The sequence below is a fragment of the Macrobrachium nipponense genome, chromosome 44 (genome assembly GCF_015104395.2).
Source record: "Macrobrachium nipponense isolate FS-2020 chromosome 44, ASM1510439v2, whole genome shotgun sequence".
In the NCBI taxonomy this organism is placed as follows: Eukaryota; Metazoa; Arthropoda; class Malacostraca; order Decapoda; family Palaemonidae; genus Macrobrachium; species Macrobrachium nipponense.
Genome location: NC_087221.1, coordinates 49,265,631 through 49,291,084, shown reverse-complemented (window position 1 = coordinate 49,291,084; position 25,454 = coordinate 49,265,631). Strand labels below are relative to the sequence as shown.

Genomic DNA, 25,454 nt, shown 5'->3' with positions numbered 1-25,454 from the left:
TGCACATTGCTGGGTTTAGCCACATTTGCGTTAACCCCAAAATTTCTAACTTCATTATACTCATGTTGTAAATTTTCATGTTTAGCCTCATTTATATTTGTCCCTTTGATGTTTTTAACTTCCTGATCTTCATTATTCTCAAAATAATTATATTCCAAAATTCTGTGTTTAGCCTTATTTATATTCATCACTTTGGTATTTTTTACCTCATGTTCTTTACCTTTAAAATAACTTTGTGCTATTTGTACATTATCTTGAGTCTCATTTCTATTTGTTCCTGTGGTACTTTGCCCATCCTGATTTATACTTCTCTCAAGATAATCATGCACAACTAACGTACTTTTGTGTTTAAATGCATCCATTTTGTTTATTCTAGCCCCATTGATGTTCCTTACTTCTTGATCTTTATTTATCTCAAGACATGAATGTACAAACTGTCCACTGTTCTGTGAAACTTTATTTAATTTTGCTTCTCTGAAACTTCTGACCTGATGATATTCATTTCCATCAAGATTATCTGGTTCTTTCCTATCACTGGCATAAATTATCTTTGACCCGGTGAGGCTTTTAATCTCCTGGTCTTTACTTTCCTTGCTATACTTGTGTTGGTTTTGGCATCACTGATATGTCCTTACATTTTCAGCTGTCTGGCTGATACCATTCTCAGGATTAAGAATGCTACAGCCATTTTTGGTCTTGTTAAGCATGCAATTCTGTTTGGTTCCCAGGTCTTCCTTACACTGTCTGGTATCTTTGGATGTTTTTATGTCAGTTCTACCTTTTTTTGCTTTTAAATTTTTCTGCTGGTTCTTTTGGCCCTCTATCTTCTTTTGGACACCTTGCAACTCTAACTGAATTGAAATGAGTAAGTGAGGTAAAATAAAACACTTTGCTATCTATCATATAAAAAAGTATAACATGCTAAGCAGCAACATATTCTTCAAAATTAGCAAAACTATCTCAAATATAATAAAGACAGTATTAAAGACAAAGGCTTCACGACAACCCTGTATATAATTGCTTTGTATTTTGACTTGGTGATCTGGTTACATTACCTACCTAATAATAATTAAAAATGTGTTATTTACCTTGCTACATAACTAAAACAAGCATGCTGGGTGCTTTGCTAGAACAAAGCTATCTCAAAGGTAGGTTTTGTTTGTATCCTCATAGGAAGAAACGGTTTTACTTACTCTACAGTACTCTAAGCCAGGAGAGCCCGAGAAGAGTCTACTTGAGACTCAGAGGTCTGGAAAAACTAACACCTATTAATAATAATAAGCCAGGAGAGCAATAATTATAAGCTAATTAAGACCCATCAAGTAACGAGGTAAAGAAATGTTATTTGTAAAAAAAAAAAAAAAAAAAAATGCAGCTCGATGTTCCGATTGTGTATTATGTTACATGTACGTACGTATTCTGTTTTAATCACAACACTACTATAAGCCTATCCATCCAGCTTACCTGTAAAAGATATTTTGAAAATGGTCCATGAATAGAAGAAGGCTTGATCCGGAATTTCTTGAAGAGATCAGATCTCACTTTCTCTGAATCTGCACTTTTGTTACATTCCTGATTGTGATGTTTCCCAAAAAGAAGGAAGATCCTGCAAATGTTAGAAATTTCAGATGTAAACCAGACTTTATTTGAGCCAGATGAAAAATGTATTAAAACATTTTCAAGGATATAAAGACAATGCGTACTTCTAACCATAAAATGAAATAAAAGTATAAAATTTATTAACCATCATTTAATTTGAAGTATAAAAATATGTAGGCTACAAAACTTGCACTACAGTAGTTAACAAAAAAGAAAGAAAAAAAAAATTTTCTGATGCATTAAAGATAATTTTTAACTTCAAGCAATTGGATGTGTGTCATCATTTAAGCAAATGACATATTTTTGGACTAAAAGTTATATTACTGCAGCAGCTAACAGGGAAACAAAAAGTGCATATAATGAGAATAAGAAACGGCAAACTGCAATAACTTATTGGATTTACATGATCAATAAACTGCTCCATAGGTGAGTTACTTCCCAGTGTTCCTGCACCATGCAGTGCATGATGCAATATCTAAAGTTCTTTTTACTGCCTCTTTTGGACCCCACCTACATCTGCTTTCAGCTGGCTACTTTTCAGAAATTCCCTTTGCTTTCTTCAAAATCACAATTTTTGAAAGTAAATTGTATTTTTCCTTAACTATACAAACCTGAGGTCCCTTTACAATAGGAATATGCTTAAAGCCGGACCGGCCACTGAATTCTTAACAAGGCAGTTAGGTAGTTACCTGCTGGTCCGGTCGTTGGTAGTTCCTCTGACCGGACATAGACATTCCAATCTGCCTTGGCCCAGGTAGCAGAGTGAGGGGTGGCGTGAGGTGGGAAGTTAGTGTAAAGGACCTCAGGTTTGTATAGTTAGGAAAAATACAATTTACTCCCAAAAATGATAAATTTTTAAACAATTTGTATTTTTCATAACTTACAAACCTGAGGTCTTAACATTAGGATAAATACTCAGCGCTAGCTGGAAACCGGTAGTTTAAAATAATTGTGTGTGCAAGGGACTATTGGCATATGTGCTTGGTCACGAGACATGTGGAGCCACTTACATACCCCTTTTTAACTTGTGACCCCGTTAGTTATTTTTCCTACACAATATACAAGCCCTCGGTCCTTTACAATAGGAAGACTCGCTGATTGGAGGGTGGAATCTGAGTGATCTCCAGTGAACTGACAGGGGGTTCCCCTACCTGCTATTTCCTTCCTGGTCGTAAGAGCTAGGAAAGGAATCCAGCCACTGACTACTGATCAGAGTTAAGAACTGCAAGATAATAGTCAGTCTTCTGGGCTTACTCATAAGGGAGAGAATATGTCCCCCTCAAGAGAAAGCTAAGAACCAAATGTCGGAGACTATAAGGCAAATGCAAGCAATGAGTTTGTCTTATGTCCAGATGCCTCTTCCTCTCCTTGTGAAGGGAATGGGCGGGAGTTACTCTTATTATCTAATCAAGAAAATAGGTAGGTTACTCCAAGGAGTGTCATACCCGCTTCAATCGCTCGGTCCAGAATGTAACGGTCCGCATACTCTCCCAGGTAGGATGAAAGACAGGAAAGGGGGAGCCAGTCATTCCCCAATCAGCTCAATCATACCGTACAACAAGGCGAGATGCAATACTATCCAATATAGGAGCTGGGTAAGATACACTAATTATCAAGTAGCCACCACTGATCCCAAGGAAAAGTGTCCAGGGGCCTGTGGGTAACACCCTGAACCAACAGGTTCTATGGACGTGAGTGAATGGGGCAATGCCCCTGGCCTCAAGACCTCTTCAGGGGAAGTGTACCATTGCCATCAGCAGCAAATTAGTACTTCTTCCTGGTCATTTCTCGAAGTCATCAGATATTGAAGACTAAGCTTGTCTACCATTACATTTCTCGTCTGGAAAGCATCTGGTTGACTGACCGATCGAGTGTGCTGTTGCCCACTCGATCACCTGCACTGTTAAGGAGAAGCTCGGGAGAAGCAAGTCTCTCGCTTAATGACGTGTGCCACTATTGTAGTGTTGATTATCCCGGTCTCCCAAAACTCTTGGAGAACCAGGAAGGCAACCTTGAGTTTCAGGACGTTGATGAGAAGATGTTTGTCTTGAAGTTCCCGTACTTCTGCAACTTTTCTTGGTTCGTGTCTTTTCCTCGGTCCCGACTCTCCAGGGGCAGCAGTCAAAGCCTGACGACAAGACATGGCCGAACAGATCGTTCCTGTCAAGACTGGAACCGTCTTACTGTCTACCTGAACATGCTGGTACTAAAGTTCGCGTAGGGCTCATGTACCAGCAAGCACAGGTAGCAAGTCCTCTGCTTGAGCTTGAAATCGAACCTCTCACGGTTATCCGGGTCTTCAGATCCCAGAGACACTCGAGGAGTCTATTGCCGTCCTGTGAAAAACCATGAACGGGAGTTCACTTGGACCATACAAATGTTGGGATACCTCAAAGACATATACCATGCGAATGCATTCAAGCTGAGACCAGGTCAAACACTCGTGACACCTGTGGAGCGGTTGAGAGCTCGACCAGTGTGTTGTGCGAGGAGTAGAAGGAATGAGAGAAGAGCATCGAATGCTTTTTCCCTTTAACAGTGCCGTTGTCAGGGCGAATGAGCCACGTTCTCGTGTCGACCCGTAGTGACAGCAAACTCTCTTTGAGGCCGAAAACTCAAGGAAGGAGGGCCGGACAAGTGATCTCCCGCTATCCTCCATGTGTCTTGACTCAAGGAATAGCGACAAAGTCCCTAACCCCTGTAGAAGAATCAAGATTCTTCACAGGTAGGACATAGCCTTAGTTAGAGTCCTGCTCTTGCTCTGTGTCACTGTCATGGAAAGGACAGAATACCTCATTGGCTGTGGATTTATGTCCTCCCTTAGGAGGTTGTACATTCGGAGATTCTTGTGAACGAGATTCCGACACAATCTCCGTCCCTTGAGCAGAGCCCATGGGAACAGAGATTGGAGAACGAATCTTAGTTTGGTCTCCAGAGGCACCCTCCGCCCCAAGATCCCGATCGCTGGGGAGAGAAACTCAGTCCCTACTTACGGAGAAGTGGGAAGGCCGACGAGAGCAGGAATCTAGGCAGTAGGCTGGTGCCAGGCAGGAAAAGTCCCACCTCCGGACAGGTCTCCCGAACACTAAGTTTTCCTCCAGGACAATTACTGACAAGGAAGCTGCGACTCTAGTCACTTGTGACGAATCACAAGTCTAGGTAGGAGACTGCCTGAAGGGCTGCTGACATAGTACTCTACAGTGTCTCTATTTCCTGTTGAGAGAGATTCTATTGCTCGTCAGGTATGCACAGACACACCTGGACCCAGGTAAACTGGGTCCCGGTTACCTGGCTGTAGACAGGGGCTTCTACGGGACTGCGTGTTAGCAGGACTGGTAGAAGGACTTGCAGTAGCCCTGGGCTCCTGCAGTCAGCAGCGCTGCTCCCCATCCAGGTAGATCATGCACCGACTCACAGACCCCAAAAGGATTCGAGGCAGGAGGGACAATCTCCTGAAGAGGATATTGTGGCAGCATCCCTGAGATCGTTGTGCTGACGGATCAGCGCAATGATCTCTGCAAACGTCCTCCGCATTTTGGGGGTGTCCGAATCCCTTGGTAAAGGCCCAAGTTCCTCCAGAGATCGGTCTACCCGATCTGCTCCTCCGTCAGGAGGAACCAAGCCAGACATCCCTCGATCCATACCTAACGACTTTGGCGCATGATCGTTGGGGTCCTAGGACTCCAGGAACGTATGCTGCCATCGCTGAATACCATGGAGAAGTCTCTACAGGGTTCCTACCATTCACCTCGCCCCTCCCAGTGTATCCCGAGGAAGTAGCGGAATGGGAGAGATGGATTGGATGCCAACACTCCTCCTAGCAGCGGTACTGCCAGGTGGGGTGAGCCACGCCCCTGTACCAACCGTGGTGGTGACGAGGACGTGTGTCTAGGAGACCATGAACGTACCAATGATGCGGACTCCCGAGGAGACTACAACTGTTCTCTTCGCTCTGCAGCAGTGCTGGTAGCAGGACTGGCAGCAGCGCTGGTGGGAAACGTAGTCTTCTTCCGAGCAGCGCTGCTGGTCACAGAGACTCGGTTCCCCACCTGCTGAGAACGTGCATCCTCCTCACGACACGTCCCAGTGCTCTTCGGAGCCAAAGCCCCTGATGAAGAGGATTGAACAGGGGCCATCTTGTTCGTCTCTTCCGTTGCTCCTTCCGATGTGGGAGGTGCAACGGTCATGGCTCCTGACAAAGAACCAGTCTTCGTCTTCACAGAAGGGTTCAAGCCGTGGCTCGATCCCTTCTCTCGTTTCGTGGCACCACCAGTGGATGTGCTGCCCCTTTTGGAAGGCAATATACTCAGAGTTACTCGCAAACAAGACACCAACACGGCTGGCTCTGGTTCCTCCAGCAGCACCAGCAGACCTCGGAGTTGAAGTGCGAACGCTAGTCGGTTTTCCAGAGGCTGCCGAGGCTCTGGCCTCTGAAGGCGGAGCCTCGGTTCCCTTTCCCGAAGGAGGAGTGCAGACCCTTAGAAGTTTCAGCATGAGACTTCTTAGGAGGGGGGAGAGAGGACCTTCTCCTTCTTTAGGTTGTGAGACCTTCGGAGGTAAAGGGGACCTTCAGAGGTAAAGGGGAAGAGGAGGCAGGCAAAGAGGAAGACAACCACACCTTCCTAGCTCTCTTCCTCCTCGACTTCTTCAAAACATTCTCCAGGAACAATACGACGTACCGGGACATGATGACAATGGCGATAAATGGAATACGAAAGTTGAATTGTATACCTTCACTCCCTTTCACAGCGCTGCTGCCTGGGGAGTGAGCCAAGGCCTTGCACCAGCCTACAGTGGCGACAAGTGTGCGAGTTCAGGAGAGCAAGATTGTATAAGCGATGCAAGCTCCCGAGGAGAACATGGTCTTCTCCCCATGTAGTATGGTAGCAGCGCTGGAGATGCCAACAACCGGACCGGCAGGTAACTAACCTAACTGCCTTGCTAAGAATTCAGCGGCTGGTCCGGGTTCACCTTAAGCATATTCCTATTGTAAAGGACCAAGGGTTTGTATATCAAGTAGGAACAACTACCTTTTCATACTAAAATTAATTTTCTGCTGAATAAATCCTTTTGTCCATGATAGAATCACCAAATACCACCTCTTAAAAAGATACAGGGCTCAGTGATTCCAACCTCTTCTCACACCGCATGGAATCAGAGTTCAATTCCAGAGGAAATGACCTAAGTCCATTTTCTGACAAATCTACGATGAACCCCAGACCAAACTGTGAACACAGTTGAGAGAACAAACCTCATGACTAAGGCCAATTCAGTACACAATTTTCCTAACACCCACAACTGACACATTATCCCTTTCTTCTCCCTCCCTCTTCTCACAGTAAGCCAATCAACACACAACAGTCTCATATTGCCAATCAGCTGTTCAATCTTTACTCTATGCATCTTATCATACCATGGCACATTTGCCAATGGGCATGGTGCAAATGAGAGACGAATAATTGGGGGATTACTTCATGAAGATTGCATATTCATTGTACCTTGGAAGCAAGGTATACATACATACCTTACTGTTAACACTACATGACTCTCCACTCCTAATCTTTGCAAAGACTATGTCTTCTCTTTCATGGTTCCCTGCAAAATAAAGATATTCTATCATTATTATTTCAGTAGATGAAACCTATTCACATGGAACAAGCACACAGGGGTCATTGACTTCAAATTCAAGCTTCCTAAGAGTGTTGGTTTCAACCTCCCACTGCAGACCCCAAATTGCGGCAGTAACTGATCATGATACAGACCTAAGGATTGTTTTTATAGGCTTGAGGTCGGCATGTCACAAAAACTGCAACCATTCCAGCAGACCAGCAATATTTGCATATGTTTTGATATAAAAATTAGAGAATGTGTAATAATGATGATTTAGTTAATACGTACATGTTCTATCTATTCAGTCTAAACATGAATTCAGCAGGATCATTCCACTTTCAAACTTAATTGTGAATCATTTATTTTAACGGCATTGCTCATTTTTCAGGTTCTACTTCATGTAGTGCTTCCATTTTGGATTTGGGCAACATAATTAACTGCAAAATGATATTGTTAGTATACAATAAAGTTTTGTACATAACCTTACCGGCAGATATATACTTAGCTATAGTCTCTGACGTCCCAACAGAATTCAAAACTCGCGGCACACGCGACAGCGGTAGGTCAGGTGACCAGCCCACTCCCGCCGCTGGTGGCGGGAATAGGAACCATTCCCGTTTTCTAACCAGAATTTTTCTCTTCCACCTGTCTCCTGAGGGGAGGCTGGGCGGGCCATTAACTCGTACATAATCTGACCTGGGTAAAGTATGTACAAAACTTTATTGTATACTAACAATATCATTTTTGTACATGCAACTTCCCCGGCAGATATATACTTAGCTGATTGACACCCTTGGTGGAGGGCAAGAGACAGTTACATACTAATTATTTTTGAATATAAAACAGGGAAACAACATACGTTGTAGGTATATTAACAAAAAACAACCTTGGTTCCTACCTGATATGGAAGAAGACTTCATTGATACTGTCTATGAGTCTGCTTGCCATCAGAGTTACAGAGAGGATGAGACCTGCGACTGATAACCCTTTCGGATCATAACCAATGGGGCTTACCCGCTTACATGGTAGAGCCTTTTCTTGGATCGTACCAATGGGGCTGACCCACTTACATGGCAGAACCTTGACCTGTATCATACCACGGGGGCTAACCCTCTTACATGATAGAGCTTTAGGTATTTAAGACAACACAAGGAGCCTAACGACCAATCCCGATCACCTGACCACACTAACATGTTAGCACTACGATTTGAAAGGGTCAACTCCTGCACCCTCTTTCAATCGAACAAAAAAATGCAACCAAACACCATTAAAAACCCCTAACTTAATAAACTAAAAAGGATTGGGTTCAGCTCCCTGTCCCAGCAACGAATCCGCAGATACGTACGCTCCTAGAGTAAAGCACTTGTCGTACGTCACTTGAATGTCTCTCAAGTAATGAGCTGCAAAGACCGAATTGCATCTCCAAAAGGTCGACTCCACTAGAGTCTGTATAGACAAAGTTCTTGTGGAATGCCAAAGAGGTAGCGACTGCTCTTACCTCGTGAGCTTTAACTCTAAGGAGGTCCAGTTGTTCTTCTTTACACTGTAAATGGGCTTCCTTGATTACGTCGCTGATGAAGAACGCCTGAGCCAATTGTTTTAGAGATCTGCCTTCTGGGATCTCTCACTGAGCACCATAAACTTTCCTTACTCCCCCCCCCCCGTAGTTCGTTCTTCCTTTCTATGTAGAACTTAAGGCTTCTCACTGGGCACAGAGCCCTTTCTAGCTCTGTTCCTACAAGCGAAGAAAGTCCTTTTACTTCGAATGTTCGAGGCCAAGGTTTCGAAGGGTTCTCATTCTTCGCCAAAACATTGGTTTGAAGGAACAGAACGCCGAGTCGTTCCTAAAGCCAACATTATGTTCTAAGGCTTGTAGCTCACTTACTCTTTTCGCTGAAGCCAGCGCGACCAAGAATAAAGACTTCCTTGTCAGGTCTCTGAACGTAGCCTTACAGGGAGGTTCGAATTTTGAGGTCATTAAGTACTTTAGGACCACATCTAAGTTCCAATTAGGTGCTCTAATCCCTCTGTTCTTTGACGTCTCGAAGGATCTTATCAGGTCATGCAAATCTTTGTCTTCCCCAATGTTAAGGCCTCTATGCCTGAAGACTGAAGATAGCATACTCTTATAGCCCTTAATTGTAGAGACTACTAAATTACATTTCTCCTTCAAATACAGTAGGAAATCGCTATATCTGTCACAGAGGTACTGGAAGAGGATATCTTCTGAGCTCTACACCATCTGCGAAACACATCCCACTTCGACTGGTAGACTCGAATAGTAGATGGTCTTCTCGCTCTTGCGATAGCTTTCGCAGCTTCTCGAGAAAAGCCTCTCGTTCTGACAAGTCCTTCGATAGTCTGAAGGCAGTCAGAGCGAGAGCGGGTAGGTTTTTGTGATACCTGTCGAAGTGGGGTTGTCTGAGAAGATCGCTCCTGTTTGGGAGAGATCTCGGAAAGTCTACCATCCATCCCAAGTACCTCTGTGTACCAGTTTTGTGAAGGCCAGAACGGGGCTATGAGGGTCAGTTTGGCTCCCTCTGCTGCTGCAAACTTCCTTACCACTTCCGATAATATCTTGAACGGAGGAAAAGCATACCCGTCTATTCCAGCCCAATCGAGGAGAAGGGAGTCCACCGCAATCGCCCTTGGGTCGGCGATCGGGGAGCAGTAACTTTCCAGCCTGTTGTTCCAATGGGTGGCAAAAAGATCTATATTTGATTCTCCCCCAGAGGTTCCATAGTCTGTTGCATACTTCCTGATGCAACGTCCATTCTGTAGGCAGTACGTGGTCTCTCCTGCTCAGAGGTCGGCTCGTACATTTTTGTCCCCTTGGATGAATCTTGTCCGGAGAGTGATTCTTCTCTCTTCTGCCCAAAGCAGTAGTTCCCTTGCTTTCCTGTAAAGGGAGAACGAGTGCGTCCCTCCTTGCTTCTTGATATAAGCTAGGGCTGTTGTGTTGTCCGAATTGATCTGCAGGACCGAACCTGCGATCTGAGCCTCGAAGTGTATGAGGGACAGGTGAATCGCTGCTAATTCTTTCATATTGATGTGCCAGGGACACCTGTTCTCCCCTCCAGTTGCCTGACACTTCTCTCGTCCCTAGAGTGGCTCCCCACCCCGCATCTGAGGCGTCGGAGTACAACACTAGCCGAGGGTTCGGAACGTGAAGGGAAACTCCTTCGCTGATCCTGCACGGATTCATCCACCAACGCAGGTCCTCCTTTATCTCCTTCGTGATCTGGAAGGAATCGGACAGATTTTGAGATTTCTGATCCCAACGTTCTCTTAGATAGAACTGTAACGGCCTTAGGTGAAGCCTTCCTAGAGAAATGAACTGTTCCAACGAGGAAAAGGGTCCCCAGAAGACTCATCCATTCCCTCGCGGAACATTGTTCTTTCTCTAGGAAGGTTGCTACTTTTTCCAAGCAGCGGTTCTGTCTTTCCTGTGATGGAAACACCTGAAAACCCCGAGAATCCATCCGAATCCCCAGATAAACAATGTTCTGCTGGGGAATCATCTGGGATTTCTCGAGGTTTACCAACAGTCCCAAGGACTGTGTTAACTCCAGTGTCAGTTTTAAGTCCTCCAGACATCTGACTCGCGACTGTGCTCGTATCAGCCAGTCGTCTAGATACAAGGATATCCGAATCCCTTCGAGGTGAAGCCAGTGAGCCACATTTTTCATTAGTCCCGTGAAAACTTGGGGGGCTGTTGATAGTCCGAAGCATAGGGCCCGAAATTGAAAAACTCTTCCTTGAGCCATAAATCTTAGGTATTTCCTGGACGACGGGTGTATTGGTACGTGGAAATAAGCATCCTGCAGGTCCAGGGATACCATCCAGTCCCCTGGACGCAGGGCTGCTAACACCGAGGCTGTCGTCTCCATTGTGAACTTCCTCTTTGCTACGAACTCGTTCAGGGCGCTCACGTCCAGAACTGGCCTCCAACCTCCTGAGCTCTTCGGAACTAAGAACAGGCGATTGTAAAACCCCTGGGAAGAGAGATCTCTTACTTCCTCTATGGCTTCCTTGTAAAGCATCTGCTCCACGAGATGTAGAAGGGCTTGTTTCTTGACAGATTCCTTGTAATTTGCTGTTAACTCCCTTGGAGTTGTCGTTAAGGGAGGTTTTTCCCTGAAGGGGATTAAATATCCTTTCTTTAGGATGGATAGGGACCAGGCATCGGCACCTTTCTGTGCCCAAGTTTCGTAAAAATCTAGAAGCCTGGCACCCACTTTTATCTGGAGGACCCCCGTCTCACTGGGTTTTGACGAACGGCCTTCGAGAAGACCTTCCTCTCTTCTCCGGTCGTCTACTTCTAAGAGAAGCTCTTGATGCAGACCTTCCTCGAAAGGGCTGCTGGAAGGAACTTTCTCCTTTTTCGCCAGAGGCACAGCAGGCTTTAGCCTCTTCGCTGACTGGGCCAGCAGGTCCTGTGTGGCCTTTTCTAAAAGCGTCTTAGAAATGTCCCTCACTATGTCCTGAGGAAACAGGTGACTAGAGAGGGGCGCGTATAAAAGGGAGGATCTCTGCAGAGGAGAAACAGATTTCGTTAAGAAGGAGCTAAACACTGCCCTCTTCTTCAAAATACAGGATCCAAAAAGGGATGCCACTTCATTTGAGCCATCCATAACCGCCTTGTCTAGGCAGGTTAAAACACTGCCCAACTCTTCCATGGAACGAAGTCTGGTTCTTGCGACTTCTTGGCTAAAGCTCCCAAGGCCCAGTCCATGAAGTTAAAGACTTCGAGAGTCTTGAAGAGGCCCTTGATGAGATGATCCACCTCACACATTCCCCAAGAGGCTTTTGCCGAGTGTAGAGAGCGTCTTCTAGACGCATCTACAAGAGCGGAAAAATCCGCATCAGAGACGAAGGGAGACCCAGGCCCATTGGCTCCTTGGTATCATACCACATCCCTGGGTTTCCCTGTCAACTTTAGAGGAGGGAAGGACCAAGAAAATACTGTCTTACCCGCTTCTTCTTAGCCCTGAGCCAGTTCTCGAGACTCTTCAGAGACTTTCTCATAGAAAGAGTAGGGGTCATCTTAACGAATGAGGAGGCCTTCGACATTTTCGTACTGGATAATAACGATCCTGGCGAAGGGGGATCCGACTGGCGTAGTGAGTCTCCAAACACCTGCAGCAACAGAGAAGCAAGTCTCTTATAGTCTGAAACTCCTGCATCTTTGGCTATCTCTTCATCCGATACTTCTTCCAAAAGTGATGCGGGAGAAGAGGGCTTTTCCTCAACAGGAGACCGATCCTTTGAAGGAAGTCTTTTCCTTTCTTCCTTACTCCTATCATCCTTCCTGTGCGAGTCTTGGAGTTTCTCTATACTCGGACTTCTGATCTGCTCCTTGCGTCTGCTAGGAGAGGCGCTTGCGTCCTGAATCAGGCGCCTGTGAGGCGAAGAACGCCTGCTAGGCGAAAGTAGAACATCCTGTTCCTGGCGCCAAGAAGGAGACGCGTTTGCGTCCTGGTGAGAGCGCCTAGGCCAAGAAGGCGAGGCGCTTGCGTCCTGGTGAGGCTGCCTGGTCCAAGAAGGAGAGGCATTTGCGTCCTGATGAGGACGCCTAAAAGGCGAAATGCGCCTGCGAGGAGAAAGGAGAACCCCTTTGTTCCCGTCGTCCATGAGGGGAGACGTTTGCGTCCGTTGACTGCGTCTAGCAGGAGAATAACTCCTTTTTCCTTTGCGTCTTTCCGGAGAGGAGCTAGAATCTCTCCTACTCCTCCTAGGAGGAGAAGAAAACTTGTCCAATCTTCGGGGCCTATTCGGCGAAACTCTTGCGTCCTTCGGAAAATGTCTCGAGGACGAAAGAGCGATCCTTTCTTCTAGCGGAGCTCTAAATAGAGAGGGACTCTCTTCTCTCCCGGAGCTCTTAGTCGAACGAATTCTCTCACGAGAAATTCGCGAATCAGGCTCCTGATGCTTGCCATGGGAGGCAAACTCTTCTCTAGTCAAACTCCTGGGAGAACTCTTGCTCGTAGGGCGTTTCCGATTTTTGTCATATATGACTGAAGAAGGTCTCGCTGGGGACGAAAACCTTTCAGGCGAGGAGCGTCTGCTAACGCCAGGACGGCTTACTCTCTGACTCTCTCCTAACGGAACTCTTGATGGGAAGAGAAATGTCTTTCTTCTGAAGAGCCTTCAGAAAGAACTCCCACTAAGGCAGACAACTGCTGTTGGAGTCCTACCAAGACTTCCTTTGTCTTGTGTGATAAGTCTTCCGGAGACGAGTCAAGGAGTTCTCAGGCTCTATTCTTACGAGCAGGCGAATAATCCGGAAAAGGCTCCGGACTGGAACGTAACGCTTCGCTATTTGGCGTCTTCCAGGATCTCTTAAGAGGACGCGATTTAGCGGAAGAACTCCATCCCCTTCTGGGAGACGAAGAGTCTGAGTCCGAAAAGCACTTCCTCAGGACGCTTTTGCAGTAGCTATCCTTGGCAGCCTGGGAAGCGGCTACAGGATCTGCCGAAGGACGCCTGACCGTTGGGAATACTCTACATTCCCCCTTGCGGCTTTCGACATTCTCCTCCCTTGGTCATGGGAGTCTGAAAGAAGTCTAGGCTAGGAGCAAATGCGGAGTCGGTCAGACGCCCCCTCCACTTCACTGGGGACACTGCACAAATCACTGCACACATCACTGCGCTTACCTGTCTCCTTCATCGCTTGCAGTTGCGTTTTCAAGCTGATTATTGAGGCTCTCATTGCAGCCATTTCCGTAGACGCATCTACAGGTTCGCTACTGGGGGAAGGGGCTGAAGCCAAACTATGAGCAGGAGAAATACTATGAAAGTTAGGAGCTACTTCCTGTTCATTAGAGCAGGATCTACTTGAGCTTCTGATGGAAGCCCTCCTAACCCTATCTTTCTCAAGTTTCCTTACATAAGAAGCCAAGGTCTTCCATTCCACTTCCGTTAAGCTCTCACATTCCAGACAGGTGTTAGTCTCAGAACAATCATTCCCCCTACATTTTTTACAAACTGTGTGAGGATCCACCGAAGCTTTCGGTAGCCTCACCTTACATACCTCTTTCGCACACACCCTAAATACAGGTGCCACGTCAGACATTTTAAAGAGAATCCATTCCAAATCCAAAAAACAGTCCACGATAAGCGTATGCCAAAACCAAAGATCAAAGTACATCACCAAAAGACAGATAGATAATCCTCGGCCAACGAGAAAAGAATTCCAATGCAGGAGGTACCAACAACGATGTTGTTGCTACCGGCGACAGAAAATTCTGGTTAGAAAACGGAATGGTTCCTATTCCCGCCACCCAGCGGCGGGAGTGGGCTGGTCACCTGACCTACCTGTCGCGTGTGCCGCGAGTTTTGAATTCTGTCGGGACGTCAGAGACTATAGCTAAGTATATATCTGCCGGGGAAGTTGCATGTACAAAACTAAATTACCAGACAAGATTTCGACATGTAAACTTTTTCTCTTTGCCACATTTTTATAATGACAAATTACAACTTTATATAAATTGTATTGCAGCTCTTTCCAGAAATAATATGGCTCACTGAGATCACATTATGGAATGACTAAGGATTTGTTTTAGTTACACATATATATAGGCATTCCCCAGGTTATGTCACGTTCGGGTTACGTTGTCGGACTTACGGCGCTGGCCTCATGGTGCTGATAACCACAATATGTCAAGTGCTGTAAGTGGATCTAGTTAGGGTGATTTTTGGCTAATAGAACCCTGCTGGGAACAGAACCCCTGCCATAACCTGGTGACTGCCTGTATTGTAGAGATAATTAACAGTTTAAATGATAAAATATATCCCACACAAAGTCAGTGGCCTTAGTGACATTTTAGTTTTGTCATATACTTACGCACACTCAGATGGGAGCCTCCCAATTTTACAGGTCTTTGTCTTGATGATGAAAAACATCCAACACCTGATCCTTTCTAGTGTTTCTTGAATAGCTGAAAATAAAGACAATAAAACAACTGAGTATATGTACTGTTACTGCAATCTCTACCATTTAACTCCTTTTCACAAACACCATATCTGGTTTAGAGCTTATATGACCAGAAAATATAATACTTGCACCCATCCACACATTTTAATTTATAAAATTACACTATACCTGTTATTAAGACCACGCAACTTTGCAGCGGCAGCATGTTTGGCAAAAAACTGTTCTTGCCTGCGTTTTTCCTCCGCCTTAGAAAACACCCTGCGGCGTACTCCTCCAATCCAGTTCATATTAGTACATCAACACCTCTAAACAATGAAAGAGTAATTAAATTAATGTTTCAGGTTTTCCAGTAGATGGCAGTCATGTACAGTACAGTATTGGTGGTTTTTTAGTTATGACCAATTCATGTATTTCTACAGAAGCAATCCGCGGTGGCCTAGACTATGGCAATTGACGTTTTCCTATGTTATTTTACTTTACCCACTGAACAAGAATTTAAAGTAATATTTATTTTTTTTGGACGACTGTATTAACCCCCAAGGGCCAGTACTAAACACAACGACTCGACCGCCGACCGAAATCGGCGGAAGAACGCCAAAACCAATATGGCGGCTATACCAAAACAACAACAAACAAAGTAGGGAGCGACTACATATCCGCGACAATCAATTTGTGTGCGCTGTCAGTATGGCCATAGCGGAACGGCGCTTCGCGCCTTATCCGCATATTTATAGATTCTTGGCAAGCACGGCAAGAGGTAATGTTGCGCTGCGCGCGCTACCCACAGGGGTTTTTACAGTAAGGCTACTTACTGTGGGCGGATCACACCTAAAGGCATTCCTGTTGTAGTCGATCCAACAAATAGCTTTAGAATTAAATTGTGTCTTTAAGCATATTCAATCACAACTTCTTTACCACCACTAGACAAATAATGATAAAATTCACCGTAACACACATTGCACTGCAAACAATCGGTAGGAAATTGAAGCTCTCTGTCAAAATTAATGCAAAGAAGGGACCAGCCACTGCCTCTGCCATAGCTACAGGAAGACAAAATGACAGTTTTTGCTTCATTATTCGAGTATTCAGTCAAACAAGGATACCAGTGGACACTGGACAGGTAACTTCATTACTCCACTGAAATACTAGTGAAACTTAGTTTTTTTTTGACTAAAGTTGTTCGTAATTGGTTATGAAACCCATGAAGTCATAACGATGTCACACCTCTCAGCCAATAATTGAGTAACTGGAACTGCTTTTGTATGCGTAAGAGAGTAAGTTAGAGGGCTCATTAAAAGTAAACATTACCATAGAGGAAACACCTCTCCCGACTTAGGACAAATTCAAGGTAAAAACTTATCAAGCTCATTTAATTCCACCACGTTCAATCCCTCATATAATGACTATACTTCTTATATTGCTTTTCACATGCTCTTTCCATGTAGGTGATTATTTATTTTAATATCCAGTGCGTAGTGCTTCTGAAGTATTACCTTTAGTACTAGTCGTCCGAATAAATATTACTTAAAATGACAATTTGTCGAAAATTGCATTTTTCCTAACTATACAAACCTGAGGTCCTTTAACAATAGGAAGGTAACTAGCGGCAGCTGGGACGGTTGTAAGCTTCGAACAAGGGGAGAACAGTAGTTTAACTGCTTGTCCGATCGTGCGCGCACGCCCGCGCGCCCGAGAGGTGAAGAATCACTTTTGCTTTAGGCCCATGCAAAAAGTTTTGCAGAGTGAGGGGTGGCATGAGGTGGTACTATATGTAAAGGACCTCAGGTTTGTATAGTAAGGAAAATGCAATTTTCGACAAATTGTCATTTGTTCCGATACGTAATACAAACCCTCGGTCCTTTAACTATAGGAAGACTCACTTCTTGGTGGAGGAATCTGAGTCTTTTTGGTGAACAGACTGGTGTTCGTCCAACCCTGAGTGCCTCCCTGGTCGTAAGAGCAAGGGAGGGATCCAAACCTCAGTCCGATTGATCGGGGTGTGCACCGCAGGATCAATGGTCAGACCTCTGGGCCAAGTACTAAGAGAGAGGCAAGCGTATCTCTTCGTACCAGCAAGCAAGAACTTGTTCCTGTTTGCAAGAGACAATCATAAAATGATGGGTTTGTCTCAAGTTGGCATCCACTTCCTCCCCCTTGTTGGAGGAATGGTGGATATTTACTCCTATCCCTACTGAAAGGGATAGGATGGTGCTCTAGTTGAGTAGCTCACCTGCATCTCGTCCTTACCAGCAGGGTGACGACCGTGTCCCTCTAACCACCCCAGGGTAGAGGGAAAGAAAAAGATGGGAAGAAGAGCCAGTCACACACTCATTCACTCATCCATTCTTACGGTCACACCAGGACTCGATGCTGTTCAGCCTGCGAGGGTTTGGGTTAACTACACAACGTGTTGAGCAACCACCACGGTCCCAAGGAAAAAGATCCAAGGAACTGTGGGCAATATCCCGAAGGTAGAAGGAGGTGCATGCGGTCCGGTTGGACCAGGCCCCTGCCTTCACTACCCGCGCCATGGAGAAGTTCTTGCGGAACGCGAGAGAATGATGAAGAGGCGTCCACAACTCATCCTGGGTGTCGAGTTTTCTTCAGACAGCTCCGCGCACCTTCACAGGACAAAGCAGCATAGCCTTCGTATCGGAGGCGGTGAAGTCCATTAGGGAGGGTATTGTGAAGGACTCGAACCAATCGTCAGTTACCGAAGGGTTCTGAGTCTTCGCTACGAAGATCGGTACGAAATCGAGCGTCACAAATCCCCATCCCTTTGTGCTTGCTTCTCAAGAGAAGTCTGCAGTTACCTAAGACGAAAAGAAGGGAATAGTCGTATGACCTATCCCTCTTCTCGACTTTGTTATGTACAGTACTCATACTGACAAGCTATTAAGACGAAGTAATGATTGCTCTGGAACACCCCGAACTAAGTCCACAGCATAGTTCGTAACTGACGGTCGGGCGCTCTGACAGCTGCCGACTGACTGTTTTGGAATCGCAAGTTGTCCAAGCATCCGGGTAAGTCACGTGACCTTCGCCTTAACAAAGAGTTATGCTGAGAGACCAAACAAATAATATATTTGTTAGTCACGATGCCAGGACGGCGCGGTGATGATTCTCTAATGCATAATCTCAAAAGGCGAGTCAATTGCCTTCAAAAGACCGAGGTCCCTGATGGCAAGAAAATCTCATAGACGTTGAATCTCAGCTTAAGGAGAAACACTACTATGTGACGTTGAAGACGAAGGTAGGCAATGAATGCAACCTACGTCTTCCAGCTGAATCGAGAGAAGGAATCTCAAGATTCTAAACCTGTGCTTACAAATGACTGAAAACGCTAACCGCCATTTCATTGCTGTCCGGTGTGCAATGAAAGCGGGGCGTTCTTCAGTAATGAAACACAGGGGAGAGCCGCCTGAAGAACTGCTTCTCATGGGCTGAACGTTTGGAAGTAGAGCTGGCAGTGTGGGAGTAGGCGATGTCTTTCAATACATCTGCTAATTCTGGGGTGAACAATGAACAATTGCACACCTCCGAATACAAGATATTTTGAGGACAAACTCAGATTCGCAAAATCATTCGCATTATCGAGATACGATGCAGCAAGAGACTATTACAGAATTCTGTTACCGTGCGGTAAACAGAAAGATGAGAGTCGAATAGATATCTCTGTTTAAAATTTCTCGCAATACCGAAGACGATGAATACTAGCGTCACAGCAGTAGATGGTCATTCATGTATGCGAGAATCCCCGTTAATCAGAGACTTAAGTCTGTGATTGTTGGGCAGAGATACGGTTGGTATTCAATCAAAGCAGGTGAGAAAGAGACAGCCAACCGTCCATCTCGAAGCGGCAGCTGGTACTGAAATGCCTCGGGCAATTCGATACGCAGTAGCTATCGCTGACTCGTCATCCTGAGTTGCCAAGTAATCCTTTCCACGAAGGAATGCGTTCGGCTAGAACCATCGAGCATAAAAAGATATGCTCGAGCAATTATATTTATGCGAAACGAATTTCGGTAAATATAAAAGCTTAAATGGGTGTTGTTGTGACAAACACCATAAGTATATAACATTGAAACTGGAAACTCCTGGGAGGTTGCAGGCAACCCCGAGTTGTAGTTCAATTAGAATACTCGTCTAAGTCGCAATCCGTAGAGTAACTAGGATATGCGCCTACCCCTCGGACAATTAAAACTGCTTGGCAGAATCATGTCGCGAGGTTTAAATACGGTAGTAAATTTGTAGGATTCTGAACAACGATCTCCATCCTAAATTCTTTCCTTCAAGAAAACAAAATAAGGATTTGGAGATCGACCACCTTCGATCTCTATCAAAGAGAGTGAAGAAGTCTTCCTCGAAGGAAAGCTTCAATGGTGAACAGAATACTAAGACGATAGTTCAAGCCAAACTGGATATTCCCGTCCGTTCTTCTCTATTCCAGGTTGGTCGCCTACTGTGAGATAGTCTTCTTCCAGCAGCAGTCTTCTTCCTAATGCTAGAAATTCCAGGAATTCGAGCATAGGCGAGGTTCCCGATTATCGTGTAACATATCGGGGATTCTCGTCTCGCTCACTCTGGACCGTGGTCTCGCCTAAGTGTTTGGAGATCGTAAAAAACTCGAACACTCTGAATGCGCTAGAAATTCCGTAGAATTCTAAGCAGTCTGCGAAACCCCACCGAATTCGTCAAACGACATCGGCTGTGTCCTCTCGATTCCCGTAGAAATCGAGAATGGGGCAGGATCCCTCCTCAACGACCGGGCTTACGTCAGGTAGGACCCGAAGGTCCCCCCGATGCGCAGTCCCCAACGTGGGATCCTACAGAGACATCCCTGTAGGATCCTCCCCTTTCCTCGTAGCCGTAAGGAGAGAGGGAATGGGGGAGGAATTGGATACTCGCTCGCCTTCCCAGTGGAACTAGCAGTTGGAGAAGAGTAGGAGCAGCCATCGCCTTGCGGCGATGGCCTCTCAGAGTCTGGAAAACGTATCGTCAGGAGAAACGTTTTGTCCCCGAGGAGGTTACGAACTCTCACTGTAGGTAGGGTCTGCCGCCACTGGGTGAACGTCGCTGGTGGGGCTGATCGACACCTGACAGGAGAGAGCCGATACCGTCCTCCGACTCATTCCAGTCCTCGTCGAGGTCGAAACCTCTCAGGAGGACCGAAGGAGTATTTAAATACGGTGTCCGAAGACACATAGAAACGCCGCTGTCGCAGTAGAGGAGGTGGAAGTAGCTTGATCGACAGGCCAGAACTGAGAGAGCCTTCTTGTCCGGAGACGAGAGAGACTGGTTCAAGACAGAATCGGCAAAGCTCCGATCGTGGGCAAACCCACCGTCGGTTTGGGTCCCTCCGGGCTGGGCCCCCCAAAACGACTCGAGCAGAGACATGGGCTCTGCTGGTGGGAGCGGCTATCCCTTCCCCCAGGTCGTTGTGCTGACGAATCAGTGCAATACCTGGGCAAAGTTACTCTGAATCTCGGAAGTTACAGCGTCTTGAGGAGTAGGAACGTCCAGTCCCTCCAACAAGAGCAGCTCCCAAGCCCTCCTCCTTCAGAAGAAGGACGCCAGCAACAGATCCCTGACGGTTGCCTCCATCACTTGCGCGTACGTCCTGGCTGGTCCTAAGAACCATACCTGGCACGTGCGGCGTCGTGACGGGATCGTGAGCGGCGCATCTCTCACCGATCACTCCTATATACCTCGCTCTTCCCGGCGTATGCCGAGGAAGTTGAAGGTATTGGAGAGACAGAACTGACGCTACCACCACCCCCTCCCCCCCCCTGACGGTCGCCTCCAATCACTTGCGCGTACGTCCTGGCTGGTCCTAAGACCATACGTGGCACGTGCGGCGTCGTGACGAATCGTGAGTGGCGAACCTCTCACGATCACTCCTAGCTACCTCACTCTTCCCGTTGTAGCCCGAGGAAGTTCAAGGTAGTGGAAGAGACAGAACCTGACGCTCCCCACCCCCCCCCCCCGCCTCGCTGGCAGGGACCAGCGTACGTGGGGGGGGCTGCAGCCGATCACCAACCCGCGGTGGGGATCGATCTGCAGGCCTGGCCGTGCCGCTCACCTGTGGCGAGCGGCTCGACTGAGCACGTCGACCCCGGTCCCAGTGCGTCAAGACGAGCTGCTGCTGGTTACCGTATCCCCCCGCCCGGTCCCTGTGGGAGCGGCGGTCAGGTGACCTGCAGAGCTCACTTTCGCGGTGAGACCCGCCGGTGAGCGTCCTCGCGGCACGTCAAACAGCTGGTACCAGCCGAGCTGGTACCGTCGGTCGAGGGGACCTGGGGGACCTCTTCCCAGCCTCAACCCGTGGCCGGTCAGAGACCGTCACGTCCACCCGAGGTACCGGCTGGTCGCTACGAGACGCGGTCGGCCGCTGGCCTGGCGAGAGTCACCTAGCGGCTCTCACAGTCTCTGCTCCGTGCCTCGGTCATGACGCTGAGCGAACTCAGGCGTCTAACTTTGGCTGCACGGTCACCCGAAGGAGACCGTACACTCAGAACTTCTCGCGGACGAGAAACTGAGCAGGTACCTGGCTTAGCAGCAGAGCTTGCCAAGACCAGGCCCCGGAGGGTGTAAAACAACACAGGGTAAGCCCAGCACACCCTTCCTTTGGTTTCCGGTCCCTGTCTTATTCTTCTCCAGAAGAGGAGACGGGGCCCCGTATTTCCCCGAAGGAACAGTGGAGGGACCAGCAGAAGAACAACCCCCCCGTCACAAACCGGAGTCGAGACGAGCCCTTCGAAGTTCCCGAAGGAGTCTTCTTAGGGGGAAAACCCCGGTTTACCAGCTGGTCGCTGCGAGAGCGGACGCTGGCCTGGCGAGAGTCACCTGAGCGGTTCTCGCCAGCCTTCTGCTCAGTGCCGCGGTCTTGGCGCCGAGCAAACTCTAGCGCCGAAACTTTGGCTGCACGTCTCCCGAGGGAGAGCGTACACTCGGGATCTCTCGCGAACGAGAGACCGAGCCGGAACCTGGCGTAGCGGCATCGCCGCTAGCACCAGCGAGGAAGTACCAGTGCTAACCGATACTCCTCTGGTCCCTGTCTATCTCTTCCTTACGGAAGGGGAGACGGGCCCCGCTCCCGAAGGAGCAGGAGACCAGCAGAAGGACCCCACCGTCCCACCGAGGTGGGACGGGCCCTTAGAAGTTCCCGAAGGAGACTTCTTAGGGGGGGGAGGCAGCCTTCTTCTTCTTCTTCGGCTTATGGGCCTTAGAAGTCGAAGGGGAAGAGGCAGCAGCAGACGAAGACGAAGATGACACCTTCCTCTTCTTCGTCAGCTCAGCAGGACAGTCGTCAGGTCCTCCATCCAGGCCGGAGTCGGGCCTATTGCCGAAGCAACACGGCCCGACTGCACCTGTCCGGAAGGACCTGGGACTGGGGAAGACACACCATGGCAGGACCAGCATGGACAGGCGCAGGAACCAGGAGCGACGAACAGCAAACCCAGCTCAGGAGCGGCAGGAACAGCGGCAGCGGTAAACACAGAAGGGAACAGCCAAGGGCCCAATAGCGGGAACCACATTCAGCCCACGGTTAACGGCAGGCCCCAGCCTTGCCTGGTAGAATTATCGGCAGCCAGCGGGAACCTGGGTACTGGCGGGGCCGGAGTCCAGGGGGCGAGCTGCTGGAACAGCAAGAAGTTTGGGGCAGGCAACACGAAGAAAACAAAACAAGGCGGCGGCGGCATACCGACACCACATGGGGAGTGTAGACCAGCGGAAGCAGCATAAGCGGCCGTGGAGGTTGTAGTGGAGACCGCTCCAAGGTCACCGACCCAGACCTCGCTAGACGCTGCAGCAGATCGTGGATGCTAGGCACGCCCTGCAGTCCGCAGTGGTCCATACCTGTCCAAGGTCGTCTCCACGGATGTAGCACCTGCGGTAGCACAGACAGATTAGTAAGAGGGGTTCCCTCACGCACGGGGGGGGGGACATGCCCCACCCCGAACGCAAGGAAGACCCCAAATACAAAATACAACGAAGAAGCTGAGCGGGGGGCAGGAAGGAAGACGAAGAATCGGATACCAAGGGAGTCGCGGGAGAGCTTTCCGACGACTTCCTGGCAGACCTTCGCTTCCCCTACCCCCCCACAGCAGTGAAAAGTAATATGAAAATGAAACAGAATACTGCACTTGCGATTCACTTCATAGAACTTAAAGGGGGAAAGATCAATTCCCGGGTAAGAGCGGAAACTTGATCCATAATAATATGATGCTATCATAAAATATATATGAAAATGAAACAGAATACTGCACTTGCGATTTTCACTTTCACATAAATAAATCGTAAGGAGTTAATTCCCGCCCGGGTAAGAGCGGAAATTGATCCAAAATGACAATTTGTCGAAAATTGCATTTTTTCCTAACTATACAAACCTGAGGTCCTTTAACAATAGGAAGGTAACTAGCGGCAGCTGGGACGGTCGTAAGCTTCGAACAAGGGGAGAACGGTAGTTAACTGCTTGTCCGATCGTGCGCGCGCCCGAGAGGTGAAGAATCACTTTTGCTTTAGGCCCATGCAAAAAGTTGCAGAGTGAGGGGTGGCATGAGGTGGGACTATATGTAAAGGACCTCAGGTTTGTATAGTTAGGAAAAATGATATTGTTATGTTACAATAAAGTTTCATACATACTTACCTGGCAGATATATACATAGCTAAGACTCCGTCGTCCCCGACAGAAATTCAAATTTCGCTGCCACTCGCTACAGGTAGGTCAGGTGATCTACCGGCCTGCCCTGGGTGGCAGGACTAGGAACCATCCCCGTTTTCTATCATATTTTCTCTCTTTTCCACCTGTCCTCCTGCGGGGAGGCTGGGTGGGCGTTTAATTGTATATATCTGCCAGGTAAGTATGTATGAAACTTTATTGTAACATAACAATATCATTTTCATACAATCAACTTACCTGTCAGATATATACATAGCTGATTGGCACCCTTCGGTGGAGGGTAAGAGACAGCTACTATATGGAATAGACAGGTAAACAACATATGTTGTAGGTATAAATAAAACCTTGGTTCTACCTGATAGGTGGTAGACTTGGTTGGGTGTTTGCCCAGTAGTCTGCATCACCTCAAGAAACTTTTAGCGAGATATGTGATCTATGGCCAAGAGTTTCTTGTGGGTCTGCCGATGGGGTCTTACCCCACTTACTCAGCAGAGCCTAAAAGGACTTTGTCAATGGGTGCTGATCCACTTATATGACAATACACCTTATGAAGGAGCACACAACCAATCCCGACCACCTGATCCTAACCATGTGTTAGACGTAAGGATTGTTACGAGTTATCCCGAACTCGTCACAACAAACCGTAACTCAAAAACCACTACGCACACATACATAATTTTTCAAAAAAAAAAAAAATTATACTCAACTAATTGGAATATGACGAGAATTCTCTTATGAACAACATAGACGGCCGCCCGTGCGAGCCTGAATCCTCCATTGTCGAAGAGATTCGATCATATCCAAAAAGAAGAAAAGTATATACATTTAAGGATTGGTGTCAGCTCCCGTACCCAGAACAACCGTATCTGCGATACGATAGGACCTAGATAAAAGCACTTCTCATACGTCACACGCACGTCTTTCAAGTAATGAGATGCAAACACTGAGTTGCATCTCCAATATGTTCGTATTTATAATGTTTTTAAGCGACATGTTTCTTATAAAACGCTGAGAGACGTCGCAACCGCTCTTACTTCATGAGCTTTTACTCTCAGTAGTTGCAATGTTCGTCAGGACAGACCTTATGAGCGTCCGTAAATGACGTTTCTTACAAAGAACGCTAGAGCATTCTTGGACATTAGTCTTGTGGGGGGGTCTTTTACCGCGCACCAAAGACCTTGTCTAGAGCCTCCCAACTGACGCTTCCTCTGAAGATAGAACTTCAGAGCTCTAACAGGGCATAGAGACCTCTCTGCTTCTCTGCCTACGAGACTCGACATTCCTTTGACTTCGAATGACCTAGGCCAGGGATTCGTGGGATTCTCGTTTTTCGCTAAAAACAAGGTCTTAAACGAGCAAATAGCCGAGTCTCCCTTGAATCCTACTTTATCCTGCAGAGCTTGTAACTCACTAATCCTTTTTGCTGTCGCTAATGATAAAAGGAATAGGCATTTTATAGTTATGTCCCTAAATGATGCCAGATGGCGAGGCTCGAATCTATCCGAAGACAGATATTTGAGGACTACGTATAAGTTCCAGTTCGGAGGTACTGGTTCCTTAGACTTTGAAGTCTCAAAAGATCTTATGAGATCGTGGAGATCTTTTGTTATTTGCCAGATCTAACCC

The 25,454-nt window shown here is 47.1% G+C and overlaps 1 long non-coding RNA gene across 3 annotated transcripts in view; it reads right to left on the bottom strand.

Moving 5' to 3' along the window:
- Window positions 1-7,122: 7,122 nt before the first annotated feature.
- The window catches only part of LOC135204341 (uncharacterized), a 46,523-nt gene continuing 28,191 nt past the window's right edge, over window positions 7,123-25,454 (bottom strand). For all 3 annotated transcript variants that reach the window (XR_010312185.1, XR_010312186.1, XR_010312184.1), the window contains exons 2-4: window positions 15,314-15,450; window positions 15,056-15,149; window positions 7,123-7,194 (exon numbers count right to left, since the gene is read on the bottom strand). This is a non-coding gene — a long non-coding RNA (uncharacterized LOC135204341). The remainder of the gene's footprint in view (window positions 7,195-15,055; window positions 15,150-15,313; window positions 15,451-25,454) is intronic.